Consider the following 23,102-nt stretch of genomic DNA (forward strand, 5'->3'; position numbering starts at 1 on the left):
CAAGGGAGAATTTGTGCCTTAGGGAGTTTTTAACCTAAGCTGGTAGAAATAAGCTTAGGGGGTCTTTCATGTGGGTCTCCACGTCTGAGTTCAGAGTGGGGAGGGAACCCTGACATGGTGGCAGAGTGGTGGGGTCATTTTGAACCAGAAGCACAAACCTGAGGAGTTTTTTTTTCTTCTTTTAGCTGCTTGGGGAAAGCAGGGGCAGAGAACAGCTGGAGTTTTTTGGTTTTTTTTTTTTTCCTTTACTCTCTCTTTGTCTGGAGGCAAAGGTGTTCGGGTTTTTTTTTTTTTTTTTTTAAACAAAGGTGTTAGCTACAGCCAGGAAATTCACAAGCAGTTTTTTTTCTTTTTCTTTTTCTCTCTCGGGTAAGCTAGGATGGCAAAAAACACAGTCCAACAGAAACTAGAATTAGCTAATTTTGAAGCTGAAGAGAGACAAAAAGAACATGACAGCCTTAAAACACTTGGAGTTGGAAGCAGAGGAAAGAGTCAAAACGCTTGGAGGTGGAGATGGAGAAGCACCACTTGGAGACGGAGTTAGCGCTGAAGTGCTTAGAACTGGAAAAGGCTAAGCTGAATTTACCAGCTAACCCTACCAATCCTTCTCTGGGTACCGCTCCCCACTCAAGGAAATTTCCCACCTACAAGGTAGGCGATGATACAGAGGCCTTCTCAGAAAATTTTGAAAGAGCCTGCCTTGGGTACAGCATCTCTACAGATCAGTATATTGTGGAGCTGAGGCCGCAGCTCAGTGGACCCTTAGCAGAGGTGGCAGCTGAAATGCCTAAGGCATCCATGCACAGCTACAAACTTTTTAAAGACAGGGCCAGGATTCAAATGGAGCTAATACCCAAGCAGGCCCGTCAGTGGTTCAGAGCCCTAAGGTGAAAACTAGACATGTCATTTACCCAGCACACCTACCACATTGTGAAAAATTGGGATGCTTGGATATCAGGAGCCAAGTGTTAAATCTCTTGAAGAGTTGCCCTTCCCAATGCAAATGGAGTAGTTCTTAGAGGGTGTTCCTGAGGAAATAGAAAGGTACATCCTAGATGGGAAGCCCAAAACTGTAATGGAGGCAGGGGAGATTGGAGCCAAATTTCTGGAGGTGGCAGAAAAGAAAAAAAAAAAACTGGTAGCAGTTGGAGTGAATATCAGAAGGGGCAACACGAAAAAAAATCCTATCACCGGAGGCCACCCAAGGCTCCACCTATATCCCAAGGAAAACTCCACACACCTTATCGCCCCACCACACCAGTCTCCAACAACCAATCTCACCTCTGTGACCAGTCAGCTGGGTGATGTTTTAAATGTAATGAGGTGGGGCATGTAAAGGTCCACTGCCCCAAGAACCCCAACAGATTGCAGTTCATTACACCACAATCACATCAAAGGTCCCCAGGCCCAGATGTCTCCCAGATATGCTCAGAGCGAAGGGAAACCATGAGTGTGGGCGGAAAGAAGGTTGTTGTGTGAAGGGACACTGGAGCACAAGTGTCAGCTATCCACCAGTCCTTAGTGGACCCCAAATTCATCAACCCAGAGGCCCAACTGGCAATTCAACCCTTCATGTCAAACTCTTTAAACTTGCCCACAGCCAAGTTGCCTGTCCAGTACAAGGTCTGGTCAGGAATGTGGACTTTTGCAGTCTTTGGTGATTATCCCGTTCCCATGCTGCTGGGGGAAGACTTGGCCAACCACATGAAACTAGCCAAGAGGGTGGGGATGGTCACCCGCAGCCAGGCTGAGCAAATCTTCACAACTAGCTCCGTTCCTGAGCCTTCTACAAGGGCCCAGTCTGTGTTACCAGAGACTCAGACTGAGGTGGTGGAACTGGACCCCATGCCAACGTCTGTGACAGCAGTAGTGGATCCAGTCACAGAAACCCAGACACAGCCATTCCCAGAATTTTGAACCAGTGCAGCAACCAGCACCATAACCATTGCCAGCACTGAATCCAGCATTTGCAACCCCAACACCAGGCGGCACCACTGAGCCCACACTGGCAACAGCAGCTAAACCTGTGCAAGAGGCTCAACTGGAGCCTGAAACTCAACATAGTGCACCAGCGGAGAGTGGTTCACAGTGAATAGAAACAGCCCCATCCCCTACATTGCTTCCAGAGGGACCAAGCCCGAGTCCACAATCTAATGAGGAACTGATGTCTCCAGCATCAAGGGAACAGTTCCAGGCCGAACATGAAGCAGATGAAACCCTCCAGAGAGCTTGGACAGCAGCACGGAGCAACCCACCACCTCTCAGCTCTTCTAATCGATCCAGGTTTGTTGTAGAAAGAGGACTTTTATACAAGGAAACTCTTTCTGGTGGACACCAGGAAGACTGGGATCTTAAGACAGTTGGTAGTTCCAACTAAGTACCGGGTAAAGCTCTTGAGCTTAGCCCACAATCATCCTAGTGGCCATGCTGGGGTGAACAGAACCAAAGACCGAAATTTGGGGAAGTCCTTCCACTGGCAGGGAATGGGCAAGGATGTTTCTGCCTATGTCCTTGTGAGGTATGCCAAAGAGTGGGAAAACCTCAAGACCAGGTCAAAGTCCCTCTCCAGCCACTCCCCATAATTCAGGTTCCATTTCAGCGAGTAGCTGTGGATATTCTGGGTCCTTTTCTGAAAAAGACACCCAGAGGAAAGCAGTACATACTGACTTTCATGGATTTTGCCACGCAGTGACCGGAAGCAATAGCTCTAAGCAATACCAGGGCTAAAAGTGTGTGCCAGGCACTAGCAGACATTTTTGCCAGGGTAGGTTGGCACGCTGACATTCTGACAGATTCGGGAACTAATTTCCTGTCAGGAACCATGGAAAGCGTTTGGAAAGCTCATGGTGTGAATCACTTGGTTGCAACTCCTTACCACTATCAAGTGAATGGCCTGGTGGAGAAGTTTAATGGAACTTTGGGGACCATGATACGTAAATTCATAAATGAGCACTCCAATGGTTGGGACCTAGTGTTGCAGCAGTTGCTGTTTGCCTACAGAGCTGTACCACATCCCAGTTTAGGGTTTTCACCATTTGAACTTGTGTATGGCCGTGAGGTTAAGGTGCCATTACAGTTGGTGAAGCAGCAATGGGAGGGATTTACACCTTCATCAGGAACTAACATTCTGGACTTTGTAGCCAACCTACAAAACACCCTATGAACCTCTTTAGCCCTTGCTAGAGAAAACCTAAAAGATGCTCAGGAAGAACAAAAAGCCTGGAATGATAAACATGCCAGAGAGCATTCCTTCAAAGTAGAGGACCAGGTCATGGTCTTGAAGGCGCTCCAGGCCCATTAGATGGAAGCATCATGGGAAGGGCCGTTCATGGTCCAAGAGCGCCTGGGAGCTGTTAACTATCTCAAAGCATCCCCCACCTCAAACCTAAAGCCTAAGGTGTACCATGTTAATTCTCTAAAGCCCTTTTATTCCAGAGAATTAAAGGTTTGTCAATTTACAGCCCAGGGAGGAGATGACTCTGAGTGGCCTGAAGGTGTCTACTACGAAGGAAAAAGTGACGGTGGCATGGAAGAGGTGAACCTCTCCATGACCCTTGGGTGTATGCAGCGACAGCAGATCAAGGAGCTGTGAGCCAGCTTCATGCCGATGTTTTCAGCCACCCCAGGATGGACCGAACGGGCATACCACTCCATCGACACAGGTAATGCTCGCCCAATTAGAGCCCAACCTTACCGGGTGTCTTCTCAAGCCAAAACTGCTATAGAACGGGAGATCCAGGACATGCTACAGATGGGTGTAATCCGCTCCTCTGACAGTGCATGGGCATCTCCAGTGGTTCTAGTTCCCAAACCAGATGGGGAAAGACACTTTTGTGTGGACTACCGTAAGCTAAATGCTGTGACTCACCCAGACAACTATCTAATGCCATACACAGATGAGCTATTGGAGAAACTGGGATGTGCCCAGTTCATCTCTACCTTAGACTTAACCAAGGGGTACTGGGAGGTACCGCTGGATGAATCCACCAAGGAAAGGTCAGCCTTCATCACCCATGTAGGGCTGTATGAATACAATATGCTCCCTTTCGGGCTGCGAAATGCACCTGTCACCTTCCAAAAACTTGTAGATGGTCTCCTAGCAGGATTGGGAGAATATGCAGTCGCCTACCTTGACGATATGGCCATCTTTTCTGATTCATGGGCAGAACACCTGGAGCATCTATAAAAAGTCTTTGAGTGCATAAGGGAGGCAGGACTAACTATTAAGGCTAAAAAGTGTCAAATAGGCCTAAACAGAGTGACTTACCTTGGACACTAAGTGGGTCAAGGAACTATCAACCACTACAGGCCAAAGTGGATGCTATCCAAAAGTGGCCTGTCCCAAAATCAGAAAAACAGGTCCAATCCTTCTTAGGCCTGGCCACCTATTACAGGCAATTTGTACAGCAATACAGCCAAATCGTCGCCCCACTGACAGTCCTAACCAAAAAGAAACAGCCAAATGCAGTCCAGTGGACTGAAAAGTGTCAGAAGGCCTTTAATCAGCTTAAAGCGACACTCATGTCTGACCCTGTCCTAAGAGCCCCAGACTTTAAGAAACCGTTCCTAGTAACCACAGATGCATCTGAGCATGGTGTGGGAGCAGTTTTAATGCAAGAAGGACCAGATCAAGAATTCCATCCTGTTGTGTTTCTCAGCAAGAAACTGTCTGAGAGAGAAAGCCACTGGTCAATCAGCAAAAAGGAATACTATGCCATTGTGTACACACTGGGAAAGCTACGACCATGCTGTGCTGCAGTGGCTTCATACCATCAAGGACAATAACAAAAAACTTCTTCCGTGGAGTTTAGCTCTCCAAGATTTTGATTTTGAAATTCAGTACATTTCAGAGCTTCTAACAAGGCGGCTGATGCACTGTCAATCAACTGGTTAAAATCATCCGTGAAAAGAGGAAAATATTGTTAGTTTTATTGTAGTCAGTAGTATATCTAAAGGTACATGTGTCTTATTAACTCTGTTTTCTCCTAGAGCTCCAGGAAGAAATCATAGCCAGTGTGGAACCAGCTGTCCAACACTATCTGAGATTTGGGGGGCGTGTCATAAATATAAAGGGAAGGGTAACAACCTTCCTGTATACAGTACTATAAAATCCCTCCTGGCCAGCGGCACAAAATCCTTTTACCTGTGAAGGGTTAAGAAGCTCAGGTAACCTGGCTGGCACCTGGGCTGGAGTGGGGGGAGGAGGAGAAGGTTTTGGTCTGTCTGTTCTGTGTGCTTGCCGGATACAGATCAAGGAAGCAAGCAATCCAACTCCATTAGAATTAGTAAGTACTAGCAAGGGAATGCGTCAGCTTATTTTTGTTTTGGCTTGTGATTTCCTCTGTGCTTAGAGGAAGGTGTATTCCTGGTTTTCTTTTTGTAACTTTAAAGTTTGGCCCAGAGGGAAATCCTCAGTGTTTTTGAATCCGATTGCCCTGTAAGATTGTCTTCCATTCTAATTTTACAGAGGTGCTTCTTTTACCTTTTTTCTTTCTAATAAAGTTCTGTTTCTTTTAGAATCTGATTGGGTTCTTTTTTAGTATCCTAAAAAAAAAGCCAAGGTTGGTCCATGCTCATTTTGTTTATTCTCAAGCCTCCCCAGGAAAGGTGGTGTGGGGCTTGGGGGGATATTAGCGGGGACTAGGAACTCCAAGTGGTCCTCTCTCTGAGTTTTTCTAAATCACTTGGTGGTGGCAGCATTACCTAATCCAAGGTACAAGGGAGAATTTGTGCTTTGGAGAGTTTTTAACCTAAGCTGGTAGAAATAAGCTTAGGGGGTCTTTCATGAGGGTCCCCACATCTGCACCCGAGAGTTCAGAGTGGGGAGGGAACCCTGACAGTATGCAAGCAAAATGATCAAGGTGCTGATTGACACATCTCTTGTTAGTTCCATTTATCATTATTAGTAGTAGTAGCACTACTATTAGGCTGAATCATGGCTTTGCCCCGAGCCTCAAGCAAGTATACTGCTGTACTATCCCAAGGTAGCTGAAAGTTACAATCTCCCTTCAAGTTCCCTTGCTGCTTCAGGGGGACAGTACTGCATTGGGTCTAGCCAAAGCTTCAACCGGTTGGCTCCTTCTGTCCCATTCCCTTTCATCCTCTGCAGTGGGAATGGAACATCGTGACTTTGTCAAGCCTGCTTATCTTCCGGGGCTGCTACTTGTGATACAGATAGCCAGTCCAAGGGCATAAAGAGGTAGCTTGGACTCCTCTTGTTACCACATCATGCCTTGCTAGCTGGACCAGAGTTTGGCCTATTGCTTGTCATATTTTTAAACAATATAGTAATAATACTCTATTACAATAATATCAACTTCCCCTAACCATAACCAGCCACTGTTAGTGCCTTTTTTAATTACACACTTTTCGTTCAGCGTCGGTGTACATGAACTATCCTAACTAACTGCTCTAGCCATCCATCTGTCCCAATTGCTAACCCAGGGTGTTTCACCATTGCTTGTCTCTTTACCTTCCAACTCCCTAAACGCCTACCCTGCCCCCCCTTAAGATCTTTGGCTAGAAAAATAGAGGGGGAAATCCAAAGAAGCTGACAAGAATTGCCCAAATCTAAACATCAAAGTCTGCAAAGGTGACAAAGATTTCTCTTTCTGCCCTCCCTTGTGGCCATCTACAAACTTCACGTACACCTCATCTACTTCCCCACCTCCCAAAACCATATTGGTTTCCTTGCTGCTCAAGGGGCTGTTCTTCCTGCATGGCTCACTCCCTCTCCAAAACTCACCCCCCAAAAACACAAGAGAGAGTTTCTCAAATTGGGGGTCCTGACCCAAAAGGGAGTTGCAGGGGGGTCATCAGAGTATTTTAAGGGAGTCGTGGAATTGCCACCCTTCTGCGCTGCCTTTAGAGCTGGGCAGCTGGAGAGCAGCAGCTGTTAGCTGGGCGCCTGGCTCTGAAGGTAGCCTCCCGCCAGCAGTAGCGGAGAAGTAAGGGTAGCAACACAATAGCACACCACCCTTACTGCTGTGCTGCTGCCTTCAGAGCTGGGCGGCCAGAGGGTGGCGGCTGCTGACTGAGGGCCCGGCTCTGCAGGCAGCAGCACAGAAATAAGAGTGGCAATACCACACCAGCAGCCGCCATTGTCCAGCTACCCAGCTCTGAAGGCAGTGCAGCAGCAGCGCAGAAGTAAGGGTAGCAGTACCACAAGCCCCCCTACAGCAACCTTGCAACCCCACTGCAACTCCTTTTTGGGTCAGGACCCCCTATAATTACAACACTGTGAAATTTCAGATGTAAATAGCTGAAATCATGAAATTTATGATTTCTTAAAATCCTATGACTATGAAATTGACCAAAATGGACCATAAATTTGGTAGGGCCCTACCAACAACCAAAGGCGTGGAATTTTCAAAGGTGCTTATGTGATTTAGGAACACAAATTACACTAACTTTCAAAGTCACTTTACGCATTTTCAATAATCCCACGCTGGAATTCTCTGAAATTGGAGTTCAAAAGTGGAGCTGTTGTTGTACTAATCTGAGGCTCATTTGAATGATTTTTTGACTTTTGAAAATCCTGCTACAGGTATTATCTGGTGGATTAGAATACTTGTATTCTAATCACCATAACATCTGTGCTGAGTTTGTGTAACTATAATTAAAGAAATGTTGGGGATAGTCCAAATATGTTATCCTGCTTCTGCAGTTAACACACACGCAACTCACATCAACCTCAGGGGATTAAATAATTACTTCTGTAAATGTAACTTTTTCACAACAAAATGTAGTATTTCTCTGACAGTTTCCAATATTGTTATATTTCTACAAAGTTTACTTGAAAATTGAATAATATATGTAATATACATTTTGTGCAAAGTGCTGTGTCAGGCAATTAACAAGAGTATATAGGGGTCTGTGATGGCAGAGCCAATGCAGAAGTGGGGACTTATAGGTATATTTCAACATATATAAAACTACTCATTTACATCCAGGTCCTGATTTCCTGATACAAAAATCACTGTAGACTATTTAGATACTCCTGGTCTTTCATTACACAACAATTTATGTCAATTTTGTCCACTTTATGTCTGCAGTTCAAAACATACTATAGAGGCTGATACTGATTAGATTCAACTGAAAAGTAAATTAAACATGGGGCTAATAGTCCTAGGAAAACTGCCATAGAAATGTAACTGTTTAATTGGAAAGGTCTACACAATAACATCTTCCCCTGAATGTGTCTCAGAAGGAATAAAAAGGGCCTTCTGGTGGTAAGTAGCCTTCTATGCACATCTGCAATAAAGTCTGCAATTATTTCATAAATAATCTCCAGACATTGCAAGTAAACTGTGTATTGAGTCAACTTCCCAATTACTCTCCTCTATCTTTTGAACTTGCTCCCCGGGAACTTTTGCTTGACTTTAATAAGGATTTTGTATCGATATTGTAGTTGTGATTTGAGGTTTAAGAATGATGTATGTTTTGGATCTATTTTCTGCTTGGCTGCCAAAGAAGTGCTTACCTCTCATGGCACCAATAATTTAGGAATAGTGATTTGATATTAATCAAGCGTCATTGATTTCTTTTCTGAAGAAACCTTCCTCAACAGCTGTGGATGAATCTAATTTTTGTTTGGGTTCTAATTTGTTTTTATTCTTAAGTGATTGTAAAAGTCATGTAATTAAAGTGCAAAATTCTTATTCAATTTGGCTTACATTAAACATTCCAGTCAGGTTTTAGGGCTCACCACGGCAGAGAAGTTTTTTTGGTCAAGTGGGATAGTGATTTATAGATTTCTGCCATTTCAAATTTTTTATCACTTTTAGTTTTGTTAGATCCTTTAGTAGCATTCCACGCTATTGAATATGATGTTCTTTTGTCACATTTCCAATCTATTGTTGGATTGTCAGATCCTACTTTGTCTTGGTTGGAGTCCTATTTAAAGTGTTGGTCAACAACTGTTACCATGTGTGCCCGCAATGGCTGGGGGGGTGAGATACCAGCGAAAGGAGGACACTCAGGCCTAAGAATAGTAAACTATGCTTTATTGAAGGAAGGAAGAACTTATGCTCCAATCTGCGCGGGGAGCCCCTAGGATGCGTGGAGGGGCTGCAGGGGACTCTGGCCGTTTGGGACAGCTGACCAGGCAGGACTCCACCGGGGGGGGGGAGTCCTCTGTGGCGCTATATTCTCCGTGCTTATCTCGGGGTTACATGGGGTCAACAGCTGGTTACATTCTTATATATATAATTTATGCTTATTAAATAATGTCACGGTTCCTCCCCCACTCTGAACTCTAGGGTACAGATGTGGGGACCTGCATGAAAAACCTCCTAAGCTTATCTTTACCAGCTTAGGTCAAAACTTCCCCAAGGTACCAAATATTACCCCCGTTATCCTTGGACTGGCCGCTACCACCACCAAACTAATACTGGTTACTGGGGAAGAGCTGTTTGGATGCGTCCTTCCCCCCAAAATACTTCCCAAAACCTTGCACCCCACTTCCTGGACAAGGTTTGGTAAAAAGCCTCACCAATTTGCATAGGTGACCACAGACCCAAACCCTTGGATCTGAGAACAATGAAAAAGCATTCAGTGTTTTACAAGAAGACTTTTAATAAAAAATAGAAGTAAATAGAAATAAAGAAATCCCCCCTGTAAAATCAGGATGGTAGATATCTTACAGGGTAATTAGATTAAAAAACATAGAGAACCCCTCTAGGCAAAACCTTAAGTTACAAAAAAGATACACAGACAGAAATAGTTATTCTATTCAGCACAATTCTTTTCTCAGCCATTTAAAGAAATCATAATCTAACACATACCTAGCTAGATTACTTACTAAAAGTTCTAAGACTCCATTCCTGTTCTGTCCCTGGCCAAGACGACTACAGACAGACACAGACCCTTTGTTTCTCTCCCTCCTCCCAGCTTTTGAAAGTATCTTGTCTCCTCATTGGTCATTTTGGTCAGGTGCCAGCGAGGTTACCTTTAGCTTCTTAACCCTTTACAGGTGAGAGGAGCTTTCCCCTGGCCAGGAGGGATTTCAAAGGGGTTTACCCTTCCCTTTATATTTATGACACGCCCCCCAAATCTCAGCTAGGGTGAAACACTGGCTGGGATTTCTTCCTGGAGCTCTAGGAAAACAGAGTTAATAAGACACATGCATCTCTAAATATACTACCAAGTACATAAAGACTAACAATATTTTCCACATCTCAAGGACGATTTTAACCAGTTGATTCTGGGAAACTTTCACGGGAGAGTGCATCAGCCACTTTGTTAGAAGCTCCTGAGATGTGTTGGATGTCGAAATCAAAATCTTGGAGAGCTAAACTCCACCGAAGAAGTTTTTTGTTAGTTTCTTTGACGGTGTGAAGCCACTTTAGTGCAGCATGGTCGGTTTGCAGGTGGAAACGCCGTCCCCAAACATATGGGCGTAGCTTTTCCAGAGCGTAGACAATGGCATAACATTCTTTTTCAGTGACTGACCAGTTGCTTTCCCTCTCAGACAGTTTTTTGCTGAGAAACACTACAGGGTGGAATTCTTGATCAGGTCCTTTCTGCATTAAAACTGCTCCCACACCACGCTCGGATGCATCTGTGGTTACTAGGAACGGTTTGTCAAAGTCTGGGGCCCTTAGTACAGGGTCAGACATGAGTGTCGCTTTAAGCTTGTTAAAGGCCTTCTGACACTTTCCGGTCCACTGAACAGCATTTGGCTGTTTCTTTTTGGTTAGGTCTGTCAGTGGGGCAGCGATTTGGCTGTCGTGCGGTACAAATCGTCTGTAATAACCGGCCAAGCCTAAGAAGGATTGAACCTGTTTCTTTGACTTTGGGACAGGCCACTTTTGGATAGCATCCACTTTGGCCTGTAGGGGGCTGATAGTTCCTTGACCCACCTGGTGTCCAAGGTAAGTCACTCTGTTTAGGCCTATTTGACACTTCTTAGCCTTAACAGTTAGTCCTGCCTCCCTTATGCGCTCAAGGACTTTTTGTAGATGTTCCAGGTGGTCTGCCCAGGAATCCGAAAATATGGCCACATCGTCAAGGTAGGCGACTGCATATTCTCCTAATCCCGCTAGGAGACCATCTACAAGTCTTTGGAAAGTGGCGGGTGCATTTCGCAGCCCGAAAGGGAGTACATTAAATTCATACAGCCCGAGATGTGTGATGAAGGCTGACCTTTCCTTGGCAGATTCATCTAGCGGTACCTGCCAGTACCCCTTGGTTAAGTCCAAGGTAGAGATGAACTGGGCCCGTCCCAGTTTCTCTAATAGTTCATCAGTGCGTGGCATTGGATAGTTGTCTGGGCGAGTTACAGCATTTAGCTTACGGTAGTCCACGCAAAAACGTATTTCCCCATCTGGTTTGGGAACTAGAACCACTGGAGATGCCCTTCAGAGGGGCGGATTACACCCATCTGTAACATATCCTGGATCTCCCGTTCTGTAGCAGTTTTAGCTGGAGGAGACACCCGGTAAGGGTGGACCCTAATTGGGTGAGCATTACCTGTGTCAATGGAGTGGTATGCCCGTTCAGTCAGTCCTGGGGTGGCTGAGAACGTTGGCGCGTAGCTAGTGCACAGCTCCTGGATCTGCTGTCGCTGCATACGCCCAAGGGTCATGGAGAGGTTCACCTCTTCCACACCACCAGCACATTTCCCTTCGTAATAGACACCTTCAGGCCACTCAGCGTCGTCTCCTCCCTGGGCTGTAAACTGACAAACCTTTAATTCTCTGGAATAAAAGGGCTTTAGAGAATTAATATGATACACCTTAGGCTTTCGGTTGGAGGTGGGGAATGCTATGAGATAATTAACAGCTCCCAGGCGCTCCTGGACCACGAATGGCCCTTCCCACGATGCTTCCATTTTATGGGCCTGGAGCGCCTTTAAGACCATGACCTGGTCTCCTACTTTGAAGGAACGCTCTCTGGCATGTTTATCATACCAGGCTTTTTGCTCTTTTTGAGCATCCTGTAAGTTTTCTCTAGCAAGGGCTAAAGAGGTTCGGAGGGTGTTTTGTAGGTTGGTTACAAAGTCCAGAATGTTAGTTCCTGGAGAAGGTGTAAATCCCTCCCATTGCTGCTTCACCAACTGCAATGGCCCCTTAACCTCACGGCCATATACAAGTTCAAATGGGGAAAACCCTAAACTGGGATGTGGTACAGCTCTGTAGGCAAAGAGCAACTGCTGCAATACTAGGTCCCAATCATTGGAGTGCTCATTTACGAATTTACGTATCATGGCCCCCAAAGTTCCATTAAACTTCTCCACCATGCCATTTGTTTGATGATGGTAAGGAGTGGCAACCAAGTGATTTACCCCATGAGCTTCCCAAAGGTTTTTCATAGTTCCTGCCAGGAAATTAGTCCCTGCATCTGAGAGGATGTCAGAGGGCCAACCTACCCTGGCAAAAATGTCTGCTAGTGTCTGGCACACACTTTTAGCCCTGGTGTTGCTTAGAGCTACTGCTTCCGGCCATCGGGTGGCAAAATCCATGAAAGTCAGTATGTACTGCTTTCCTCTGGGTGTCTTTTTCGGAAAAGGACCCAGAATATCCACAGCTACTCGCTGAAATGGAACTTCAATGATGGGGAGTGGCTGGAGAGGAGCTTTGACCTGGTCTTGGGGTTTTCCCACTCTTTGGCACACCTCACAAGACTGGACATAGGTAGAAACATCCTTGCCCATTCCCTCCCAGTGGAATGACCCCCCCAAACGGTCTTTGGTCCTGTTCACCCCAGCATGGCCACTAGGGTGATCATGGGCTAAGCTCAAGAGCTTGGCCCGGTATTTAGTTGGAACTACCAACTGTCTCTGAGGATGCCAGTCTTCCTGGTGTCCCCTAGAAAGAGTTTCCTTGTATAAAAGTCCTCTTTCTACAACAAACCTGGATCGATTAGAAGAGCTGAGAGGCGGTGGGTTGCTCCGTGCCGCCGTCCACGCTCTCTGGAAGCTTTCATCTGCTTCCTGTTCGGTCTGGAACTGTTCCCTTGATGCTGGAGACATCAGTTCCTCATTGGATTGGGGACATAAGCTTGGTCCCTCTGGAAACGATATAGGGGATGGAGCTGTTTCTGTTGACTGTGAACCGCTCTCCGCTGGTGCACTATGTTGGGATTCAGGCTCCGGCTGAGCCTCTTGTGTAGGGTTATCGGCTGCTGCCAGTTCAGGTTCGGTGGGGCCCTCTGGTGTTGAGGTTGCAAGTACTGGATTCAGTGCTGGCACGGGGTCTGGTGTTGGTTGTTTGGCTGGTTCCGGTTCTGGGACTGGTTCCGTCTGGGTCTCTGGGACTGGATCCACTACTGCTGTTGCAGACATTGGCCTGGGGTCCGGGTCCATCACCTCTGACCGGGCCCTGATAGAAGTTTCCGGAACAGAGCTAGGCCTCACAGCTTGTTTAGCCTGGCTGCGGGTGACCGTTCCCACCCTCTTGGCCTGCTTCACGTGATTGGCCAAGTCTTCCCCCAACAGCATGGGGATGGGATAATCATCATAGACTGCAAAAGTCCACATTCCTGACCAGCCCTTGTACTGGACAGGCAACTTGGCTGTAGGCAAATTGAAAGAGTTGGACTTGAAGGGTTGAATCGTCACTTGGATCTCTGGGTTGATTAAATTGGGGTCCACTAAGGAAGCATGGATAGCTGTCACTTGTGCTCCGGTGTCCCTCCACGCGGTGACCTTCTTCCCGCCCACACTCAGTTTCCCTCCGCTCCAAGGGTATCTGGGAGGTATCTGGGCCTGTGGACCTCTGGTGTGATTCCGGTGCAATGAACTGTAATCTGTTGGGGTTCTTGGGGCAGTTGGCCTTTACATGCCCCAGCTCGTTACATTTAAAACATCGTCCAGCTGACGGGTCACCGGGGCGAGGTGGGTTGCTGGAGAACGGGGTGGTGGGACGATAAGGGGTCTGGAGGGTTCTTTGGGAGGTAGGTGGGGCTTTGGGCGGCCCCCGGTAATAGGGTGTGGTCTGGGGTGGTCCCTTCTGGTCTCCGCTCCAACTGCGACCAGGTTTCTTCTTCTCTGCCACCTCCACCCATCTGGCTCCAATCTCTCCTGCCTCGATTACAGTTTTGGGTTTCCCATCTAGGATGTATCTTTCTATTTCCTCAGGAACACCCTCTAAGAATTGTTCCATTTGCATTAGGAAGGGCAAATTTACTGGAGATTCAACACTTGCTCCTGATATCCAGGCATCCCAATGTTTCACAATGTGGTAGGCATGTCGGGTAAATGACATGTCTGGTTTCCACCTTAGGGCTCGGAACCTCCGACGAGACTGCTCGGGTGTTATCCCCATTCTGACTCTCGCCTTGGATTTAAACAGTTCATACTTGTTCATATGTTCTTTAGGCATTTCAGCTGCCACCTCAGCTAAGGGTCCACTGAGCTGCGGCCTCAGCTCTACCATGTATTGGTCAGTAGAGATGTTGTACCCAAGGCAGGCCCTTTCGAAGTTTTCTAAGAAGGCCTCAGTATCATCACCTGCCTTGTAGGTGGGGAACTTTCTGGGATGGGAAGTGGTACCTGGAGAAGGATTGCTAGGGTTTGTTGGTATATTCTGCTGGGCCTTTATCCTCTCCATCTCCTCCACATGCTTCCTTGCCTCCATTTCCCTCTTGTGGGCAGCCTCCTGTACCTCCTTCTCCAGCCGCATGAGTTCTATCTGTCTTTCATGTTCCCTTTGTTTTTCCTCAGCCTGAAATTTGGCTAATTCCAGCTGTAGTCGAGCCGAGGATTTGGCCATTCTAACCTCTCTGTTTTTAACTAACTTTACACCCGAGGTTTAGAAATAAACAAACAAAACTTGGCTGTAAAATTTTGCTGTGCTGGAATAGAATGCCTATTCTCTGATAGTGATTGTCAGCCTACAGAAAAAGACAATTCCCTTGTCTCTGCTCTGGGCCCAAATTAAATCAAAAAACCTCCAACTACTTGGAAACCTGCTTACCCAGCCCAAAGAAAAAAAAAATTTCTTTTCAAACCTGTGCTCCTTGTAAAACAAAAAAAAATCAAAATCCTAAAAAAAAACCCTGCCACTTTTGTCTCCAGGCAAATGGGTAGAGCACACACCCCCTATTTACTTTTAGGAAGAAAAGAAAAAAAAAAACCCTCTGGGTTGGAAGACTGTGAATTTCCCTGCAGGAGTTAAGTACCCTGCCTCCAGGCAAAGAAAACCTGCAATTCACAAGATAATCCCCTTTTGTCTCTGCTTGGCCACAAAGCAGAGAGAAACCAAGCTGCTTTCAGTTTCAAAGCTGCTTTCTGGACTTCCTAAAAATTCCTTTTTAAAATCTGTATTTCTAGTTCAAAAAATCTCAACTGGATCTCAAAATGATTTCAGGTTAATCCCACCACTGTGCCACCATGTCACGGTTCCTCCCCCACTCTGAACTCTAGGGTACAGATGTGGGAACCTGCATGAAAAACCTCCTAAGCTTATCTTTACCAGCTGAGGTCAAAACTTCCCCAAGGTACCAAATATTACCCCCGTTATCCTTGGACTGGCCGCTACCACCACCAAACTAATACTGGTTACTGGGGAAGAGCTGTTTGGACGCGTCCTTCCCCCCAAAATACTTCCCAAAACCTTGCACCCCACTTCCTGGACAAGGTTTGGTAAAAAGCCTCACCAATTTGCATAGGTGACCACAGACCCAAACCCTTGGATCTGAGAACAATGAAAAAGCATTCAGTGTTTTACAAGAAGACTTTTAATAAAAAATAGAAGTAAATAGAAATAAAGAAATCCCCCCTGTAAAATCAGGATGGTAGATATCTTACAGGGTAATTAGATTAAAAAACATAGAGAACCCCTCTAGGCAAAACCTTAAGTTACAAAAAAGATACACAAAAAGAAAAGGAGGACTTGTGGCACCTTAGAGACTAACCAATTTATTAGAGCATGAGCTTTCGTGAGCTACAGCTCACTTCCTCAGATGCATATCGTGGAAACTGCAGCAGGCTTTATATATACACAGAGAATATGAAACAATACCTATTCCCACCCCACTGTCCTGCTGGTAATAGCTTATCTAAAGTGATTTCCAGCACAAATCCAGGTTTTCTCACCCTCCATCCCCCCACACAAATTCACTCTCCTGCTGGTGATAGCCCATCCAAAGTGACAACTCTTTACACAATGTGCATGACAATCAAGCTGGGCTATTTCCTGCATAAATCCAGGTTCTCACATCCCCCCCACCCCCATACACACACAAACTCACTCTCCTGCTGGTAATAGCTCATCCAAACTGACCACTCTTCAAGTTAAAATCCAAGTTAAACCAGAACATCTGGGGGGGGAGGGTAGGAAAAAACAAGAGGAAACGGGCTACCTTGCATAATGACTTAGCCACTCCAAGTCTCTATTTAAGCCTAAATTAATAGTATCCAATTTGCAAATGAATTCCAATTCAGCAGTTTCTCGCTGGAGTCTGGATTTGAAGTTTTTTTGTTTTAAGATAGCGACCTTCATGTCTGTGATCGCGTGACCAGAGAGATTGAAGTGTTCTCCGACTGGTTTATGAATGTTATAATTCTTGACATCTGATTTGTGTCCATTTATTCTTTTACGTAGAGACTGTCCAGTTTGACCAATGTACATGGCAGAGGGGCATTGCTGGCACATGATGGCATATATCACATTGGTGGATGTGCAGGTGAACGAGCCTCTGATAGTGTGGCTGATGTTATTAGGCCCTGTGATGGTGTCCCCTGAATAGATATGTGGGCACAGTTGGCAACGGGCTTTGTTGCAAGGATAAGTTCCTGGGTTAGTGGTTCTGTTGTGTGGTATGTGGTTGTTGGTGAGTATTTGCTTCAGGTTGCGGGGCTGTCTGTAGGCAAGGACTGGCCTGTCTCCCAAGATTTGTGAGAGTGTTGGGTCATCCTTTAGGATAGGTTGTAGATCCTTAATAATGCGTTGGAGGGGTTTTAGTTGGGGGCTGAAGGTGACGGCTAGTGGCGTTCTGTTATTTTCTTTGTTAGGCCTGTCCTGTAGTAGGTAACTTCTGGGAACTCTTCTGGCTCTATCAATCTGTTTCTTTACTTCTGCAGGTGGGTATTGTAGTTGTAAGAAAGCTTGACAGAGATCTTGTAGGTGTTTGTCTCTGTCTGAGGGGTTGGAGCAAATGCGGTTGTATCGCAGAGCTTGGCTGTAGACGATGGATCGTGTGGTGTGGTCAGGGTGAAAGCTGGAGGCATGCAAGTAGGAATAGCGGTCAGTAGGTTTCCGGTATAGGGTGGTGTTTATGTGACCATTGTTTATTAGCACTGTAGTGTCCAGGAAGTGGATCTCTTGTGTGGACTGGACCAGGCTGAGGTTGGTGGTGGGATGGAAATTGTTGAAATCATGGTGGAATTCCTCAAGGGCTTCTTTTCCATGGGTCCAGATGATGAAGATGTCATCAATATAGCGCAAGTAGAGTAGGGGCTTTAGGGGACGAGAGCTGAGGAAGCGTTGTTCTAAATCAGCCATAAAAATGTTGGCATACTGTGGGGCCATGCGGGTACCCATAGCAGTGCCGCTGATCTGAAGGTATACATTGTCCCCAAATGTGAAGTAGTTATGGGTAAGGACAAAGTCACAAAGTTCAGCCACTAGGTTAGCCGTGACATTATCGGGGATAGTGTTCTTGACGGCTTGTAGTCCATCTTTGTGTGAAATGTTGGTGTAGAGGGCTTCTACATCCATAGTGGCCAGGATGGTGTTATCAGGAAGATCACCGATGGATTGTAGTTTCCTCAGGAAGTCAGTGGTGTCTCGAAGGTAGCTGGGAGTGCTGGTAGCGTAGGGCCTGATTTCTTTTTGCGAATCCAGACTAACACGGCTGTTACTCTGAAAAAAGATACACAGACAGAAATAGTTATTCTATTCAGCACAATTCTTTTCTCAGCCATTTAAAGAAATCATAATCTAACACATACCTAGCTAGATTACTTACTAAAAGTTCTAAGACTCCATTCCTGTTCTGTCCCTGGCCAAGACGACTACAGACAGACACAGACCCTTTGTTTCTCTCCCTCCTCCCAGCTTTTGAAAGTATCTTGTCTCCTCATTGGTCATTTTGGTCAGGTGCCAGCGAGGTTACCTTTAGCTTCTTAACCCTTTACAGGTGAGAGGAGCTTTCCCCTGGCCAGGAGGGATTTCAAAGGGGTTTACCCTTCCCTTTATATTTATGACACATAAACTGACTCGTTTACAGGGAAAAATATGCTGAGCTATGCTACAATATCTTTTGGCAGGGTCTGTCGGACAAAGTTCATTGAAACTGCCTGCATCCTCCGCTTACATCCAGTCACATACTCAGTCCACCACTTAGCTCCTTGCCAATCTTCCGCAACCTTGCCCCTACACCATGGATCAATTTAACTCTTTACTTACCTGTTTGTCCTGTGTTGTGCCTCCTGGATGTATATTAGGATAGTTTTATTGCATTCATATGACTAATAGCTGATAATTTTTAGGGAGCATGCTATGTTTTCTCTGTTGTTTGGATGATATCCAGTAAAACCAAGGAATTCTATCAAGTTATCAGGCAGACATTTCTACTTTAACTGCTTATTCAATATCAGGTTATGGATGTTGGTTAATTTTATTAAATTAAACCCAGCTAACCCAGAAACTTTGCTGGTTGATTCCAGCTGTTGCGTATGTGCTAGAGAATGTTATGCTGGTTGCATGCCAGTTGCCAAGTGAACTTACAGCAGTGGTTCTCAAACTTTTGTACTGGTGACCCCTTTCAAATAGCAAGCCTCTTAAGTGACCACCCTTATGAATTAAAAAACGCTTTTAAATATATTTAACACCGTTATAAATGCTGGAGGCAAAGCAGGGTTTGGGGTGGAGGCTCACAGCTCGCAATCCCCCATGTAATAACCTTGCGACCCCTGACGGGTCCCGACCCCCAGTTTGAGAACCCCTGACTTACAGGATGCATACTCTAGAAGACTTCCTGGTGAATGTGTTGCTTGGAGTGGAAGGAAAGCTCAGCTAGTAACTGAGCTGGGGGCTTTGATAAAATTATTTGTTTTTCCTTCAGGAAGTGTTTGGTTGCACATTTGCATCTCTGATTCTAATAACACCCAACTTCACCTAAGGAGTGAACTGTACAGTTTAGCAGGAAATGTATGAAGAAGGCCTCAGATCATCCTTGTGCCTATTCATTCCTGGGCAGGCTGTGTGTCCTCTAGCATGATTTAGGCCAGCTTAGAAGCTGATGCAAGTTATACCAACTCCTAGCAGTTCCAAGATGCTCATAAGTCAGCTGAAGATTTCTGAGGTGCAGAGAATCTGAGGCCCTATCCTTCCTCCATCTCTATGCCATCAGAGTTTTAGGGTCTGTGTCCATGGTAAGCCATGTAAAATAGTCCAAGCATAGGGGAGAATCTGGGCCAGAGTGAAGGTAAAATAAACTGATTACATGGGCCTGATTTTCAGCCCCTAGCCTCCAGTTGTGTGAATAAATATTATGCATGAAATCACCAGTGCTTGTTCAGTAGATATTAAAATTAGTAAGACAAATAGTTGAAAAACAAAACAATTTACACTTTTTGTGAAATTCTCATAGTTTAGATTGGAAAAAATATTAGGCAAATAATTTATTTAAAAGTGGCCTTACATTTGTTGAATGAATAACTTACCACATACTATTTAACCAGCTCTTCTGTAAACTCTTCATGCAGATGTTGGTGCTGGAAACATGTACAAGTAGGTGTGTGCGTGTGGCAACCACAGTGAAAATCGTGCGTGTGGCAGCCGCAGGTTTTTATATAAGAACATGATTATCCTTGTTAAATAAACATTTTTGTTGGTTCTTTTTTTAATATAGCTTCTTACTTTTTTAACTCTAATTTAATTTTTCTTTTTTATTTTTGGGTATTTTCTATATAGCCCTTTCTTGGTGTGAGACTTTGTAAATATTTTTTTCCTGTGGTTTTATCCCTTTTCATGGAGATTGCCTTAATTTAACTAACGATAGTAACATACAAAAAATGGGGAATATAATCTAACATATTTTTTCACTCTCAAGGCCTGCTGTTTAATGATAAAGGCTGAGACAGTTTTCAAACTGTGGTACTGCAGAGGGTGTCCACTCTCTTCACACTCACTTCACAACATTTTTTTAAGAGGGTGGTACATGAACCAGTAAAGTTTGGGAACCACTGGGCTATATCATCACCAGCACTATGCAGCCACAAAAGTGAGTATGGAGGAGTAAGGCCACCCCCTTTACACTCTTTCATGGGCAACCTGTAACCTCAGGTTGCAGCACAGGAGCAAAAGCAGGCTCTGCAAAGCCACTGCTTTCTTGTGACCTCCACACAGATGAGAGGGAGGGATTAGATTGAGCTTTGTTTCTCCTCCCAGCAAGTGCAGCATCCATGTAGCTGCACCAAGTGACATGCTACAAACAGCTATGTGTTTCCCCTTGCTTAGGATAGATTGTGAATGAAGATGTCCAAAATACTCAAGGGAGATGTCTGCAGTCTTGGTAAAGTTGCATACCAAAAATAAGCACAAATATGGTGGCAATGAAAAACTAATAGGTAGGTAGCTATTAACCTCTACTGAAAAGATTCACAAATGTGCATTGTCTGCCTGTCTAATTAAACATCAAGAGTTGTCACACATTTCTACTCTAACTGCTTATTCAATATCAGGTTATTCTCATTCAACAAAGCTCCAATGTTTAGATACTTCTGATAACTTCTTAAGACCTTCTTTTTGTATAGAGTCAGGGGTTATATCCATTAGATTTGTCAATATTCGTACTGTCACCTTTTGTAACTAGAACATCTTTCTACCCAAAGGATGGGATTGGGTAGAAGCTTCAGCTCTGGGACCCTCCCACCTTGCAGGGTCCTAGAGCCTGGTCTCCAGCCAATGTCTGGAAGTCTGTCCAGCAATGAAAAAGCCCCACAGACTGATCCCGGCAAGCCTGGGTTGCCTGGCATGGGTCAGTCATGGGTTTTTCTTTGCTGTGTAGATATACAGTAAGGCCCAGTAACCCCTCGAGGCCCAGAACTGTCAGCACAGGGCAGCAGCAGCTATGAACCCATATGACTCCCGTCTGCTTTGGAGTTCAGAGCATCCCTAGCCTAATATTAGACAGTTCCTCAGGAAAGTCTGTCCCCAGCTTTCTTTGTGCAGCAGTATTGCCAGAATCTCTGCAGTGCTGCATGCTGCAGACCCCCTGAGGCACCCCTGTCCCCAGACCTAGCACATCCTTTATCCCAGGACTTGCCAGGGGTTCCTTGAAGCCTGGATGTCTTCCTCAGTTCCTGTTTTCACCCATCTGAATCTGGTTCTATTAGGGTCCCTTTATGCTGCTCTGGCACTTTATCTCTTAGGTAAAGGGTCCAGAGCCATCATGGAAATCTCAATCATGGATTAGAAGTGGCATATGCATTTACATTATGATACTGTACAGTAATCACAAATGCTTGCAGTTATTTACTTAATTTACAACATCTCTGCCATATATTTGCAAATTCCTTTTAAAAAAATATTGAGGCAAAAACTGCTGGCTCTCTGTACTGAGTGGAAAACTGCCAGACAGCAGAAACCCAAAGGACACCACTTACCACACATCTAAATGTTGCAACATGCTGCTCCTGCTGCTAAAGTGGAGAACTAATTTCCAGTGACTTTCTTGCATTGCTGCGCAGAGTGAAGAAAATTAGAGTGTGTGATCATGGGCAAAACTGGAGAGGTTAATGCTACAATTGCCTTCAACCAGCATTGGGTTTCAGAGATATGGTGTGCAAAATGGCCTTAGAAATGGTTGTTCAAAGTTGAACTTCAGAGCAACTTACCTACCACTCATGATTTTAAGAGTTTCTCCAATTAATTTTCCTCCTTTTCAGTCCATACACATAGCCTTGAACCCTTCCTAACTCGTGATTGGACTCCTTGTCCCTTTTAGCTGTTTAATATCCCATTCCAACCCACCAGCCACCAGTCCCTTCTTGGTTCTGACCCATTTACCTAGGTGCTGTACAACTCTCACCCATCTGTGTATTACTGGTCCATTAGTGGAGCTATGCCAATAAACACCAGCTACCCCCTCATTCAAGCAGTACTATGTTTAAATTGGTTCTCACCCTGTATAATCTACTTCATAATCAATACATTTGCACTTGCTTGTCAACTCCCTTTGTACTTCTATTTGTTCCCCTCCCAGCCTCCATTCTGACTGGCAACTACCTCCCAGACTTTTCAGAACTCCTGTCCCCTCTCCTCCTAACTCCATCAGCCACATCAGGTTTCTCCCTTTCCCACTCCCATTATCACCAATGGCTGATGCCAGTTCAACCTGGCAGCCTGCCCATCCTCACAACTGCTGAACATTCCCCTAAACAGTCTCTTACATTGGGGCCATATCAACATCTGGTGTAAAATGTTGTAGATCCATTTACTACAATGGAGTGATACTGGTTTACACCGACTAAGAATCTGGTGGTTTTTTCCCTATTGCACTCTGCATGCACATTAGCACTCCTGATCCAACCCTTTCATCTCTCTGCACTCGTCCCACCCCCAACCCCTACTCTGATTGGTCTCCCATACTACTTCATCCTTACAACATTCCATTCCACAGCAGCAAATGGTAGCAGGACCTCACCCATCTATGGCAGAACTATAGGCCCATCTCATGTTTTCTGAATAGAGATCCATACATGAAATCAGTCCACATCTCCCCTCCTGTGCTCGGTCAATTCACAGAAAATATTTTACCAAAGCTCATTTAACTAAAATGTTTTTCATATATTAGTGCACAAAACTCTATGTTGTATCTGAGTTAAGGTTCCTCTATACATAACGTACCTAACACAAAAGCAAGAAAGTGATAAATTAAGGCATCTGACATGGCATACCTTTTACTCCTCAACACAGAGATGCACACCTCACCAGTAAGAAAACCATCATGCCCCAAACCACCTATAACCCAACACCTTTACTGCCTCCCATGAGTCCTCCCATGACATTGCATCACTCTATTAGTATTACATTTTGGCTAAATTTGTGTGACTTTTTTTTAAGTGTGCATGAATATGAATGGGCCTCCAGGAACTCTGTCTGGGTTACTTTTTTTTTCCATGGCTTCTAATATTTGCCATTCAGAATCTT

At 45.1% G+C, this 23,102-nt stretch overlaps 1 protein-coding gene across 1 annotated transcript in view; it reads left to right on the forward strand.

The window, feature by feature from the left end:
• The window catches only part of PCDH15 (protocadherin related 15), a 772,236-nt gene that overhangs the window by 324,179 nt on the left and 424,955 nt on the right, over positions 1-23,102 (forward strand). The window lies entirely within an intron of this gene.

This window comes from Lepidochelys olivacea, assembly GCF_965140295.1.
Source record: "Lepidochelys olivacea isolate rLepOli2 genome assembly, chromosome: 7".
Lineage (NCBI taxonomy): Eukaryota > Metazoa > Chordata > Testudines > Cheloniidae > Lepidochelys > Lepidochelys olivacea.